The sequence below is a fragment of the Cervus elaphus genome, chromosome 18, assembly GCF_910594005.1.
Source record: "Cervus elaphus chromosome 18, mCerEla1.1, whole genome shotgun sequence".
NCBI lineage: Eukaryota > Metazoa > Chordata > Mammalia > Artiodactyla > Cervidae > Cervus > Cervus elaphus.
The window spans coordinates 37,833,439-37,849,117 of record NC_057832.1 but is presented as its reverse complement, the minus strand read 5'-3'; the positions used below and the strand labels follow the sequence as shown (position 1 = coordinate 37,849,117).

The 15,679-nt window shown below is 37.8% G+C and overlaps 1 protein-coding gene across 1 annotated transcript in view; it reads left to right on the top strand.

Moving 5' to 3' along the window:
• The window catches only part of TMEM196 (transmembrane protein 196), a 136,881-nt gene that overhangs the window by 7,333 nt on the left and 113,869 nt on the right, over positions 1–15,679 (top strand). The window lies entirely within an intron of this gene.

Genomic DNA, 15,679 nt, shown 5'->3' with positions numbered 1-15,679 from the left:
CCCCCACAGCTGCAATAGTCGTTCACTGTTCCTGCTTTCCGCTGTTTTCTCCTACTGTCGTGGGGTCCTCGCCATGTCGCGGTGACTGCCCGGTGTTCCACAACATTATGAGCCAGACACAGACAAGTAAACTCTAAGGGTTTTGGTTGACCAAATGGTAACCATTTCCATTCCATGAGGGAAAGGCAAGAAAAGATGTTTAAAGCCTTGATATTACAAAATACTTCCTGGTGTCATTTCAGTGTTGATTCTTCCTATCATATTGCAGTTCAACAAGATTCCATTAAATAAGGTCAAAGGTGTATAAACGTCCTGTTATCTGGTTCCTCTGCAGTCTCCTTCCTTGGCCCACAAGTACAGCATTATATTTGAGATGACCTTGGATTACATTGATCCTATAGATCCCAGGGGATGTGTTCCTGCAGAAAGGCATAAATGAAACATCTGTAACTCCATTCCTGCTACCTTCAGAGGTGTAACTGAGATGGCAGAAATACTCTCAGTTACTCTTACTAGCTTCCAATAAGCGAAAGTCATTAAACAAATGTTCGTCCATTCACAGAAAATATTCATCTTAAAAACACGTTGGCAAATTAGATCAATCCTTTGCAAAAAAAAAATGCACAAAGGATTTAAATTTTGTACTTGAATTTACATGTATGCTAATTCATACCAATTATATTTTAAGTGTAAGCATCCTATAATCAATACTTTATCTTCATTATTTTAGCCTTCAAAGTTTTAACTAATAGTCTTCTACATTTTCAAATATGATAGTTATTCTTTTATTTTGTATTTATGTAATAAATGTAAAGGAATTTAGAAAGGAGGATAGTTCAGTGTTAAATGGAATTAAAATCCTAAGTTGAAAAACATGCTAAAGAGCACTCACAATTCTTGACTTTTTCATCATCTCCAATTTCAAATCTTGGTTGTATGATAACTTTACTCTTCCCTTCCTCTGCCTTGGGAGAAAGGCTGGAAATATTTTAATATAATGAAGTCTTGTATTCTCTCTTTCGATTGATTCTCAGAAAATGAACAGTCTCATTGTATGCCCAACACGCAGAATTCTTTCAAGGTGTTGGTGTTTTTCTTCAGGCATGCATGTAATAATATGAAAACTGCTTGATTACTAAAAGACTTAACTCAGAAAAGAAACTGATTTCATCTTCTCAGATCTGTGGTTTCATTTGTAAAATGCTGAAAATGTGTATTCCCTATGCATGAAAAATAGCCTGACACATAATCTTTTATTTACTCAACACAGAGTTTCCTATTCTGAATCTGTGGATTCTAATAGGATTAAATTGTTTTCCCTTGTGATGATCTTTTAATGAGGATGCTGTGTAATTGGAGGAGTAATTGATTCAAAAGAAATGGGAGTCTCTGAAAATATGTTAAAAAGAATTCCTGAAACTATTTACCTAAATGACTCCAAGATTATACTTTGTATTCTAAATGAAGATAAAAACAAAACATTATGCTATTTTTTGCTCAGAATATTTTAAAGCATTGTATTTGAGGCCCAGTGAAAGAAGAGCTGGATTAAAGCTGTTTATGAGGATTGCAGCAACAGAAGCATAAGTGTATATTCAGGTAGAATGAACAGGGATGTCAAAAAACGGCTTCTGTCAGGAGGAAAATTCTCAACCCTGATAGCTCTCACTTTCAATTATAGTACAGGTCGAGTATCAAGAAAAGGCCGCAATGAAATTCAAGTGCTATACTCAGCTGACAGCTATTCTTGTGTTGCTTTCTCTTGCAGCAAATTAGTGCTTCCAGGAGCTATCTGTTGTGTAAAAAGTCTTGCATTTATGCATGCTGATTTTCCCTCTTTGCAGTGTGTTATTATATGTGACCAACTATTTTTTCCTTGAGTCTGTTTTGTATGACAAAGTAGGATTCTGGACATTCAAAATCAAATGCCTCGCTGTTTGTTACATTTCCTATAATTTCAGAACAAGCTTGAAATATGAGAAATGTAGGTAAGACTATCTGAAGGATGACGAATCTTAATAGACCATCATCTATTAAGATGCAGAAATAGATGAGCAAATATCTTTAATACTCCACTCTACTAAACCAAAGGAAAAGCCATTAAGATAAAGCTCAGCAGAAGGTGAACATTTTCCCTTCCATTTAAGTATGTAATTATTCTAGAACCGTAGATATTTAAACTACATGCTATTGTTTCATTTGCAGTTATATATGCCAGTGTACTAAAATTCAATGATAAAGTAACTTAATTTTTTTTAATTAAAAAAATTTATTTTCTCTTTGGCTGCAAGGGGTCTTCACTGCTGCATACCGGCTTTCTCTAGTTGCAGTGAGCTGGGGCTGCTCTTTGTTGCAGGGTGCCGGCTTCTTCTTGCGGTGGCTTCTCTTAATTGCAGAGCCTGGGCTCTAGAGTGTGCGGGCTTCAGTAGTTGTGTGCATGGGCTTAGCTGCTCTACAGCATGTGAAATCTTCCCGGACCAGGGATTAACCCATGTCCACTCCATTGGCAGGCAGATTCTTAACCACTGGGTCACGAGCGAAGTCCCAAGGTATTTTATTGAAATGTTTCTTATCTCTAATTTTTGGGCAAGGAGACAAATGTAAAAGAAACAAATTAATCCAAGAATTCTTTTTTTAAACATATGCATTTGTAAGTGTAGTGAAACTTTACATTTGCCCTTCAGCAACACTTGAGACTGACTACATAAAAATATAACATGATGACACTAAGTCCTTGATTAGTTAATACAAGTTAACTATGCGTAATATTTATTCTTTGTTACTATGACAATAAAGCAATAAAATAGCTGATAGATAGAGATCCAACCTAAGTCCATCCTAAAGGAGATCAGTGTTCATTGGAAGGATTCATGCTGAAGCTGAAACTCCAATACATTGGCCACCTGATGCAGAGCTGACTCATTTGAAAAGACCCTGATGCTGGGAAAGATTGAGGACAGGAGGAGAAGGGAATGACGGAGGATGAGATGATTGGATGGCATCACCCACTCAATGGGCATGAGTTTGGGTAAACTCTGGGTGTTGGTGATAGACAGGGAGGCCGGGCGTGCTGCCGTTCATGGGCTCACAAAGAGTCGGACACAACTGAGCGACTGAATTGAACTGAATTTTAGTCAGAAGGTTTGAAACCAAAGGGTAGCACACAATTTATCAACAAAATTAAACTAAGCATGCTACTCAATTGAGGTTTAAAATGGTACTGGGCATTGAGACTATTTTATTATCTTTTAAGGTTATTTTCATTGAATTACATGAAGTTAACTATGTATTTCAGAATATGAATTTTTCAGCCAAAATTATGTAAAGGGTAAACACATGGGCTCATAACTGATGAGTATAATAAAATATTTTTCTCTTGACCTTTTCTATTTTATCTAGTTTGACCATCTATTTGCGAAAAAGCTTCTAGAAAGCCATTTAATAAGTAATAGAGTATCACTTTCCAAAATGCACAGTCCTAAGGATTTAGAATGTGGTACTGAGGATTAGAAAGAATCTACTTAGGAGGGAAATTATACAGCAATTAAAGCACTCTACCACTACAAATTCTATGTGGGGTTTTAAAAAGGGATTCTATTTAATTCCTTAAACACTGCAGCATTAAAACTTGGAGTATGATGTTACCAAAGAGATTATATTATTAAAAAGATTGGTAAAACCCAGTTACCAGTATGAGAGAATGACACTAATGTTTTAAAGGATAGCCAGATTATTCAATATTATTAAAGTCAATAGTAAACAGAATAGAAAGTAAGCAAAGGATTTATCTTGTACAACTGGAAAAATATCTTTATATTTTGAATTCCCAAGTTATGGAATTTACACACATATACACACATATAAACACATATCCTTTTTATTAACTCATTCACAAAGACTAGTTCAATATATTTGAAAATTAACACTAGTTATACTGTCAATAACTCAGCTCTATAAATTTTTATCCTAGCACAAAGAGGAATCATTACCAGGGGAAAATAATATTTTAAAATAAATTTCTTGCATTTTCAAAGTTTAATAAGCCTTTAGATGGGATTTGGATTCTTCAGTTATTCAGCTTATTCAGATAAACCCAAACATCTTTAAAAGACTAAATTATCTAAGTCTAAGAGCCAGCCTAAACAAATTTTGACCTTTCATATCTGAAACTTATTGTTCTTGATATTGTTCAGTTGCTAAGTCATCTCCGACTCTTTACAACCCCATAAACTGCTGCAGGCCAGGTTTCCTTGTCCTTCACTATTTCCCAGAGCTTGCTCAAACTCATGCCCATTGAGTCAGTGATGCCATCCAACCATTTCATCCTCTGTCCCTGCCTTTCCCTCATCCCCTCATCCCCTTCTTTCCCTGCCTTCAATCTTTCCCAGCATCAGGGTGTTTTTCAGGGAGTCAACTCTTCACATCAGGTGGCCAAAATATTGGAGCTTCAGCATCAGTCCTTCCAATGAATATTCAGGGTTGATTTCCTTTAGGTTTGGGTGGTTGGATATCTCCTTGCTGTCCAAAGGACTCTCAAGAGTCTTCTCTAGCACCGCAACTCAAAGCATCAATTCTTCGGCACTCAGCTTTGTTTGGTCCAAATCTCACATCCATACATGACTACTGGAAAAACCATAGTTTTGACTATATGGATCCTTGTTGACAAAGTGATGTCTCTGCTTTTTAATACATTGTCTAGGTTTGTCATATGTTTTCTTCCAAGGAGCAAGTGTCTTTTAATTTTGTGGCTGCAATTTCTGTCTACAGTGATCTTTGAGAACCAAGAAAATAAAATCTGTAACTATTTCCACTTTTCCTCATTTATTTGCATGAAGTGATGGGACTGGATGCCATGATCTTCTTTTTTTTTCTTTAATGTTGAATTTTACACCAGCTGTTTTCTCTTTCACTCTCATCAAGAGATTCTTTAGTTCCTCTTCAGTTTCTGCCATTAGAGTGATGTCATCTACATATCTGATAATTCTCCTGGCAATATTGATTCTTACTTGTGGTTCATCCAGCTTGGCATTTCACATGATGTACTCTGCATATAAGTCAAATAAGCAGGGTGACAATATACAGCCTTGACATACTCCTTTCTCAATTTGGAACCAGTCTATTGCATGTCCAGTGCTAACTGTTGCTTCTTGACCTGCACACAGGTTTCTCAGGAGGCAGGTAAGGTGGTCTGGTATTCCCATCTCTTGAAGAATTTTCCATAGTTTATTGTGATCCACACAGCATAGTCATTAGCATAATCAATGAAGAAGATGTAGATGTTTTTCTGGAATTCTCTTGCTTTCTGTATGATCCAATGGATTTTAGCAATTTGATCTTGGTTCCTTTGCCTTTTCTAGTTCCAGCTCATACATTTGGAAGTTATTAGTTCATGTACTATTGAACCCTAGCTGAAGGATTTTGAGCATTACCTTGAACATGTGAAGTCAAAGTCATTTGGTCGTGTCTGACTCTTTGCGACCCCATAGACTATACAGTTCATGGAATTCTCCAGGCCAGAATACTGGAGTGGGTAGCCTTTCCCTTCTCCAGGGGACCTTCTCAACCCAGGGATCGAACCCAGGTCTCCCACATTGCAGGCGGATTCTTTACCAGCTGAGCCACAAGGGAAGCCCTGAACACGCGGAGTGAGTGCAGTTGTAAGATAGTTTGAACATTCTGTGGCATTGCTTTTCTTTGGGATTGGAATGATAACTTACCTTTTCCAGTTCTGTGCCACTGCTGTGTGTGTGCTGTGTTTAGTTGCTCAGTTGTGTCCAGCTCTTTGCAGAGCCCATGGACTCGAGCCCGCCAGGCTCCTCTGTCCTTGGGGATTCTTCAGACATGAAAACTGGAGTGGGTTGCTATGCCCTTCTCCAGGGGATCTTCCCAACCCAGGGACTGAACCCAGGTCCTCTGCATTGCAGGAGGATTTTTTACCATCTGAGCCTCCAGGGAAGCCCAAGTTTTCTAAATTTGCTGCCATATTGAGAGCAACACTTCAGCAGCAGCATCTTAAATTTAAGATTTAAAATAGATGAGCTGGAATTCCATCACCTCCACTAGCTTTGTTAATAATAATGCTTCCAAAGACCCACTTGACTTCACACTCCAAGATGTCTGATTCTATGTGAGTGACCTCAGGATCATGGTTATCTGCATCACTAAGACCTTTTTTGTACAGTTGTTTTATGTATTCTTGCCACGTCATCTTAATCTCTTCTGCGCCTAAGGTCCTTGCCATTTCTGTCCTGTATTGTGCCCATCTATGTATGATATGTTCCCTGGGAAACTCCAATTTTCTTGAAGAGATCTCTAGTCTTTCCCATTCTATTGCTTTCTTCTATTTCTATGCATTGTTCACTTAAGATAGCTTTCTTATCTCTCTGTGCTATTCTTTGGAACAGCATCATTGTCAACAAAAGTCTGAAATGCAGCACTTGGAGGAAGTCTCAAAAATGACAGAATTATCTCTGTTCGTTTTCAAGGCAAAGCATTCAATATTATGGTAATCCAAGTCTCTGACCCAACCAGTAATGCTGAAGCTGAAGTTGAATGGTTCTGTGAAGAACTACAAAACCTTCTGAACTAACACCCATAAAGGATGTCCTTTTCATTATAGGGGACTGGAATGCAAATGTAGGAAGTCAAGAAACACCTGGAATAACAGGCAAATTTGGTCTTGGAGTACAGAATGAATCAGCAAAAAGGCTAATAGAGTTTTGCCAAGAGAACTTACTAGTCATAGCAAACACCCTCTTCCAACAACACAAGAGAAGACTCTACACATGGACATCACCAGATGGCCAACACCGAAATCAGATTGATTATACTCTTTGAAGCCAAGGATGGAGAAGCTCTATACAGTCAGCAAAAACAAGTTCGGGAGCTGACTGTGGCTCAGATCATGAACTCCTTATTGTCAAATTCAGACTTAAACTGAAGAAAGTAGGGAAAACCACTAGACCATTCAGGTGTGACCTAAATCAAATCCTTTACAATTATACAGTGGAAGTAAGAAATAGATTTAAGGGACTAGATCTGATAGAGTGCCTGATGAACTATGGATGGATGTTCATGACATTGTATAGGAGACAGGGATCAAGACCATCCCCAAGAAAAAGAAATGCAAAAAAGCAAATTGCCTGTCTGAGGAGGCCTTACAAATAGCTGTGAAAAGAAGAGACATGAAAAGCAAAGGAGAAAAGGAAAGATATACCGATTTGAATGCAGAGTTCCAAAGAACAGCAAGGATAGATATGAAAGCCTTCCTCAGTGATCAGTGCAAAGAAATAGAGGAAAACAACAGAATGGGAAAGACTAGAGATCTCTTCAAGAAAATTAGAGATACCAAGGGAATAGTTCACACAAAGGTGGTCTCAATAAGGGACAGAAATGGTATGGACCTAATAGAAGCAGAAGATATTAAGAAGAGATGGCAAGAATACACAGAAGAACTGTACAAAAAAGAACTTCATGACCCAGATAATCACAATGGTGTGATCACTCACCTAGAGCCAGACATCCTGGAATGTGAAGTCAAGTGGGCCTTAGGAAGCATCACTACGAACAAAGCTAGTGGAGCAGATGGAATTCCAGTTAGGCTATTTCAAATCCTAAAAGAGGATACTGTGAAAGTGTTGCACTCAATATGCCAGCAAATTTGGAAAACTCAGCAGGACTGGAAAAGGTCAGTTTTCATTCCAATCCCAAAGAATGCTCAAACTACCACACAGTTGTATTCATCTCACACATTAGTAAAGTAATGCTCAAAATTCTCTTAAGCCAGGCTTCAGCAATACGTGAACCATGAACTTCCAGATGTTCAAGTTGGTTTTAGAAAAGGCAGAGGAACCAGAGATCAAATTGCCAACATCTGCTGGATCATTGAAAAAGCAAGAGAGTTCCAGAAAAACATCTGTTTCTGCTTTATTGACTATACCAAAGCCTTTGACTGTATGGATCATGATAAAGTGTGGAAAATTCTGAAAGAGATGGGAATACCAGACCTCCTAATCTTCCCCCTGAAAAATCTGTGTGCAAGTCAGGAAGCAACAGTTAGAACTGGACATGGAACAACAGACTGGTTCCAAATAGGAAAAGGAGTATGTCAAGGCTGTATATTGTCAGCCTACTTATTTAACTTATGTTCAGAGTACATCATGAGAAACGCTGGGCTGGAAGAAGCACAAGCTGGAATCAAGATTGCCAGGAGAAATATCAATAATCTCAGATATGCAGATAACACCACCCTTATGGCAGAAAGTGAAGAAGAACTAAAGAGCCTCTTGATGAAAGTGAAAGATGAGAGTGAAAAGTTGGCTTAAATGTGAACATTCAAGAAAATTATATCATGGCATCCGGTCCCATCACTTCATGGCAAATAGATGGGGAAACAGTGGAAACAGTGACAGATTTTATTTTCTTGGGCTCCAAAATCACTGCAGATGGTGATTGCAGTCATGAAATTAAAAGACATTTACTCCTTGGAAGGAAAATTATGACCAACCTGGACAGCTTATTAAAAAGCAGAGACATTACTTTGCCACCAAAGATCCATCTCGTCAAGGCTATGGTTTTTCCAGGAGTCATGTATGGATGTGAGAGTTGGAGTATAAAGAAAGCTCAGTGCCGAAAATTGATGCTTTTGAACTGTGGTGTTGGAGAAGATTCTTGAGAGTCCCTTGGACTGCAAGGAGATCCAACCAGTCCATCCTAAAGGAGATTAATCCTGAGTGTTCATTGGAAGGACTGATGTTGAAGCTGAAACTCCAATACTTCGGCCACTTGTTGCAAAGGGTTGACCCATTGGAAAAGACCCTGATGTTGGGAAAGATTGAGGGCATGAGGAGAAGGGGCCGACAGAGGATGAGATGGTTGGATGGCATCACCAACTCAATGGAGAAGAGTTTGAGTAAGCTCCGGGAGTTGGTGATGGACAGGGAGCCCTGGCATGCTGTGGTCCATGGTATCGCAAAGAGTCATACACGACAGAGTGACTGAACTGAACTGCACTGCATTCAAATGTGCATGTCTTTCCCTTTCTCCTATGCCTTTCATGTCTCTTCTTTTCCCAGGTATTTGTAAGCCCTCTTCAGACAAGCACTCTGCCTTCATATATTTCTTTTTCTTAGGAATGCTCTTGGTCCTCTCCTCCTGTACAGTATTATGAAGCTCCACCCATAGTGTTTCAGGCACTCTGTCTGCCAGATCTAATCCCTTGAATCTACTTGTCACCTCCAGTGTAAAATCATAAGGGATTTGACATAGGTCATACCTCAATGGTCTAGTGTTTTTCCCTACTTTCTTCTATTTAAGCCTGAATTTTGTAATAAGGAGTTCATGTTCTGAGCTGCGGTCAGCTCCAGGTCTTGTTTTTGCTACTGTACAGAGATTCTCCATTTTCAGCTGCAAAGAATATAATCAATCTGATGTTGGTATTGACCATCTGGTGACCTCCATGTGTAGAGTCGTCTCTTGTGTTGTTGGAAGATGGCATATGTTATGACCAGTGTGTTCTCTTGGCACAGCTGTTAGCCTTTACCCTGCTTCATTTTGGACTCCAAGGCCTGTTACTCTAGGTGTCTCTTGACTTCCTACTTTAGCATTCCAATCCTCTATATTGAAAAGGACATTTTGGGGGGGGATTTAGTTCTAGAAGTTCTTATAGATCTTCATAAAACCATTCAACTTCAGCTTCTTCGGCATTAGTAGTTGGGACATAAACTTGGATTACTGTGATGCTGAATGGTTTGCCTTGAATACGAACTGAGATCAGTCTGTTGATTTTGAGATTGCACCCAAGTACTGATTTTTGGATTTGTTATATCAGACTTATTTATAGAAAATAAGCAACATAATTGAAAATTAGGACATTATAAGGAGAACAAAACTGTATTTAGTCTATTGAAGCAGCTTATCAAAAAAATTAACATGCAAAGCATTTTTGTTGTAAAATTTTCAAATAATACAAAGCTTAATGTTCCATTAAGGAACACACTCAATTAAACCTGTTTATAATTTCATATCTTATAGTTTCCACTGGAAAATCATCTCTATAATTATAGGCTTGTTCTTTCATTAGATGTAAATATACACTATATATTCATGTATCTTCAATATGCAACTTGGGAAAAAACAGTGCTTTGGCTCTTTGGAATAGTAGGGTTTTTTTTTTTTTTTAAATCAGAAATTCTAACATCTGACAGGGATTTAAGTCTGCTTTATTGTTACATGCCATAGATTTGGAAAAGTTTCTGACAAGAGTGTAGATATCAAAGAACCAGGCTACTAATTTTCATTTCTATACTGACAGATACAAGGATAAAAGTTGTGTCATGTTTGTCAAGTAACATAGATCCTCTTTTGATTTTCCTTTTCTTCAGTTCCATGAGCTTGGTAATGGGTGCTTTAAAAATACATATTGACATTTTTAAAAGGGTACAAAGACTATCAATCTTATTAATCTTGAGGAATAACACAATCTAAAAAGGGGGGCAGGGGCATCCTATTTCAACTAAGATCGTGGTGATGATACCTTTGTAAGATCAGAAGACATTACTGACTTCAGCCTGGTTTGTATTTGAGAATATTCTATATATTCCTTATGACACCTCAAGTTCAATTAAAAAAAAAAAAACAAAAACACTGCTCTAGGGAGGTATAGAAATATACCAGAATGTGGCTTTTTTACCCAGTTCCATTATTTCCATTTATTTCTGTCTTTGACTTCAGTACTGTTGATGAGGTTAGGAATACTTGACTTATCTTCTGTATTTTCATACTGTCAGATGACTCTCAAGTCATTATAGCTATCTCTACTTTTCCTTTTAAACTGAATTGATTTTCCATTGGATATTTGTACACCTGACCAATATTAATCATCTATTCCTTAATACCAACAGTGTACCATGTTCAGTATATCCAAAAGTAAATGCATTAACTCTTCCTCTCCCCAACTGCATCCCACACCTGATATTCTTTCACTATAATTTTTCTTATCGGTTACGAGGTATTTGTAAAGAAAGTAGTTGTCCTTCTAACACCAATTTCTCATCCTTGTTTGGTCACTGAACCCTAAATACACTCAGAGTGGCAAAATGTTCAGACAAAGTACACTTCCCAGCCACCCTTGAAGCTAGGTGTGGCCATGTACTAAGCTCTGGCCAAAGAGATAAATGTGGAAATTGCTAGGTGAGTGTTCTATGGGCCTCTTAAAAGGGAGAGGAGAAGCTGTGCTGTGCTTGTTTTGGCTCTTTCACTTTCTGCTCCTTGCTTGATATATGGAAGTTGTACTTGAGCTCCGGCATCCATGTTGGACAATGCAAATTGTAATGAAGAAGCAAAACAGCCAGTGGAGAGGCAGGTTGAAGGAGCCTGGGTCTCTGTGAGCACCGCACAGCTATCGTCTAGACCTAGAGTGCTTTCTTCACACTTGGCCCAAGGCAGAGAGAAATAAATTGTTAACTTACTTTAACCACTGTTATTTCTGGTATCTGTTACTAGCACGCGAAAGTAATTCCTTATTAACATAGTACACAGAGTTCCCAAGAGTTCTTCTAGAATTAGTCTCCTTTGTAATCCACCCTAACAGCCAATTAATCACTGAGTCCTGTCAGTTTAATTTCTTAAATGTATTTCAAATTTTATGCTTTTTTCTACATCCCACTTTTATTACTTTAGTTCAAACAGTTGTCATCTGACACCACACCATTGCAGCCGACTCCAGCTCATCTTCTTTCAGCCTCACTTCCCTAGGGTATATCATCCCAACTGCTGCCAGAAATGATGATCTGATCATAATCCTCTCTGCTCCCCTTCACGTTCACATACTTTCAGTGACTAATTTCCAACCAGGTAATTTTTTTAGTGTGCCAAAAAACTATGAATCTTGAGTATTGGCCTTGTCTCCAGTCTTACACTCTAGAAATATTGAAACATTGCTAGTTCCCTGAATACTCACCCCTTCGATTCCTTGTCAATGCTGCTTATTCTCTAAATGCCTTTTGTCAGGCTGTTGGTTACAAAGCTCTTATTCATCAATTTAAAACATGTTTTAGATTCTCTTTGAAGATTTCATGCCTCCCTGACTTGTTAAACACAGTCTTCACTCTGTAAAATTATACACAATTCTACATATTGTTGCATATCACATTGTACCATTACTATTTTTAGATGCCTGTTTCATTTACAAGACTTATGGACAATCTAAGGATAGATGGGGTGTATTGCTCTTTTTCATACGTGGTACCTCTCATTTCTGTCTTGGTGTCTGGGGAATAGTTGTACCAGCCACCCAGGAAGTATTTGAGGAATTTGAATTGTATGGTGGCTCCTTTATAGCATATTGTTAGTTGACAGACCTTCAGGAGTTGATGGCTTTGTGGGTCATCCTAATAGAAGCCAAAATCATCAGGATTATTATCTACATTGAATGACCATTGGGATTATCTCATGCTAAGCTACTGTCATGGTGAGCTACTCAAAGAAAGCAAGGGTCTTTGAAAGTTAGAAGTAAAACAGTGGTGTAATGATATCAAGACCATTTTGTTACTGTGAATGACAGCCAGCAACTTTGCAAGGAAATAGAACAGGTTAATTATGGATTAATATTTTACTAAAATTCTATTTTTTTCATTTATTTTTATTAGTTGGAGGCTAATTACTTTACAATATTGTAGTAAGTTTTGTCATACATTGACATGAATCAGCCATGGTTTTACATGTATTCCCCATCCCGATCCCCCCTCCCACCTCCCTCTTTACCCGCTCCCTCTGGGTCTTCCCAGTGCACCAGGCCCGAGCACTTGTCTCATGCATCCCACCTGGGCTGGTGATCTGTTTCACCCTAGATAATATACATGTTTCAATGCTGTTCTCTCGAAACATCCCACCCTCGCCTTCTCCCACAGAGTCCAAAAGTCTGTTCTGTATATCTGTGTCTCTTTTTCTGTTTTGCATATAGGGTTATCATTACCATCTTTCTAAATTCCATATATATGTGTTAGTATGCTTTAATGTTCTTTATCTTTCTGGCTTACTTCACTGTGTATAATGGGCTCCAGTTTCATCCATCTCATTAGAACTGATTCAAATGAATTCTTTTTAATGGCTGAGTAATATTCCATGGTGTATATGTACCACAGCTTCCTTATCCATTCATCTGCTGATGGGCATCTAGGTTGCTTCCATGCCCTGGCTATTATAAACAGTGCTGCGATGAACATTGGGGTGCACGTGTCTCTTTCAGATCTGGTTTCCTTGGTGTGTATGCCCAGAAGTGGGATTGCTGGGTCATATGGCTTTTCTGACCACAGTGCAGTAAGATTAGATCTCAATTACAGGAAAAAAATTGTTAAAAATTCAAACATATGGAGGCTAAATAACACGCTTCTGAATAACCAACAAATCATAGAAGAAATCAAAAAAGAAATCAAAATATGCATAGAAATGAATGAAAATGAAAACACAACAACCCAAAACCTATGGGACACTGTAAAAGCAGTGCTAAGGGGAAGGTTCATAGCATTACAGGCTTACCTCAGGAAACAAGAAAAAAGTCAAATAAATAACCTAACTCTACACCTAAAGGAACTAGAGAAGGAAGAAATGGAGAACCCCAGGGTTAGTAGAAGGAAAGAAATCTTAAAAATTAGGGCAGAAATAAATGCAAAAGAAACTAAAGAGACCATAGCAAAAATCAACAAAGCTAAAAGTTGGTTTTTTGAAAAAATAAACAAAATTGACAAACCATTAGCAAGACTCGTTAAGAAACAAAGGGAGAAGAACTAAATTAACAAAATTAGAAATGAAAATGGAGAGATCACAACAGACAACACTGAAATACAAAGGATCATAAGAGTTTACTAAAATTCTTATCTATCAAGCTTCATTGAAGAGAATTTATCATGAAGTCTTGTTTTCATAGGTTTATTTCTTCTTCATATCATTTGGTGGTTATCTTATCATTGAGGTCCACCATTTCTTTTTTTTTTTTTTTGAAATTAAACAAATTTAGCTACTCTTAATATACTTAAATGTCTCACATGTTTAGAAAATACTTAAAACAAGCTTTACTGTTCTGAAATGGTTGCAGTTCCCTTATCAGACACATTTTTTAAAATTTAAGAGGAATAAGTTTATTAGATAAAATCTTTGGCATTCAATCTTCAGAATTTAGTGGTTAGCAAGAAAGCAGTGATTTTCTAATAAAGCTGTACTTATTAGAATTAGATATTTGATTTCCCCCATTCTGACCTATGATAATCACTATCACAGAGGCCTAATTTTGAGAGCAAATCATTATTGAGAGCAATATTGAGAGCAACCTAATTTTGAGAGCAAACAATGCTATTGGGGTCCTCTCTGTATGGTAAATCAGGAAATCAAAAAATTTAATTTGGAATCTTACTCAACAAATAATCTTGCTGACTGATCTACTCATTACACAGGTCTTGCATAAATACTGTTGTGACTGAACTCTGATGTAAGTAAAGTCAAATCGAACATTATTTCTTAGACCCTCAATGTAATATCATTACATTGATATTTAACAAAATGATTCAATTCAAATTGGTTGAATTTGATTGACTTGATTGAATTCATTCAATTCAAAATGATTCAAAAGAATTTACTGAGCCCCTACTATGATCTAGGCCCAAGATGCCTAAATCTGTGGTGGTAGTGGTTTGGTAGCTAAGTCGTGTCCGACTCTTGTGACTCCGTGGACTGTAGCCTCCCAAGCTCCTCTGTCCACGGGATTCTCCAGGCAAAAATACTGGAGTGAGTTGCTGTTTCCTAACTCTGTACAGCTCATATTTAAATAGGGAGAAACAACAGACAGTTAACTTAATAAATAGGTAATCTACTCTTTTAGAAGACTGTAAGCACATATGGAAAAAAAACAGAAAACAAAATGAAAAAGCAGATGTAAGGGGGAAATTTTAATATTTGGGAATGGATTATTTCTAATTTGTTTCTTATTTGTTAACCCATATCCTTTTTGAATGTGTTCCCTGATGGCTCAGCAGGTGAAGAATCCACCAGTGATACAGGAGACACAGGTGATGCTGGTTCCATCTTTAGGCCGGGAAGATCCCCTGGAGTAGGAAATGACAACCCACTCCATTCTTGCCTGGAAAATTCCATGAACAGAGGAGCCCCCATACAGTCCATGGGGTCACAAAGAGTCAGGCATGACTGAATGACCAAGCACAACATCACAGTAAACCTCTCTGAGGAACAACTTTATTAAGCAGACAACTGTGCTTATGTACAGTCTATATAGATAACATAAAATGAAGTTCCAGTCTTCACTCATGTCCAAAGTTACTCATGTTAACATCTTTTCTCCAACCCCATTCAGTGTGGTTATGCCATATACTGTATCTAATTAGATTTTTAAAATCACAGCCTGCATTCCATCCTGTAATCTGATTTCCTAAGCCATTTTTATTTAAAACAAAAGTTTTACACAAAGGTACAGTTTTCTGCTAAAAAGTTCTATGAGTTTTGACAAATGGATAATGTCATGTAGCCATCACTACAGTATCATACAGTATGCATTTCCCCCACAGCTACGGGCAGGCTTCCTGCTAGAATCTGGAAAGCAGTCAGCAGAACCCAACCACATCCCTTTAATGCACGGGCTTTTCTTGAGTCTTAAGCCTGTCAGCTTAGACCG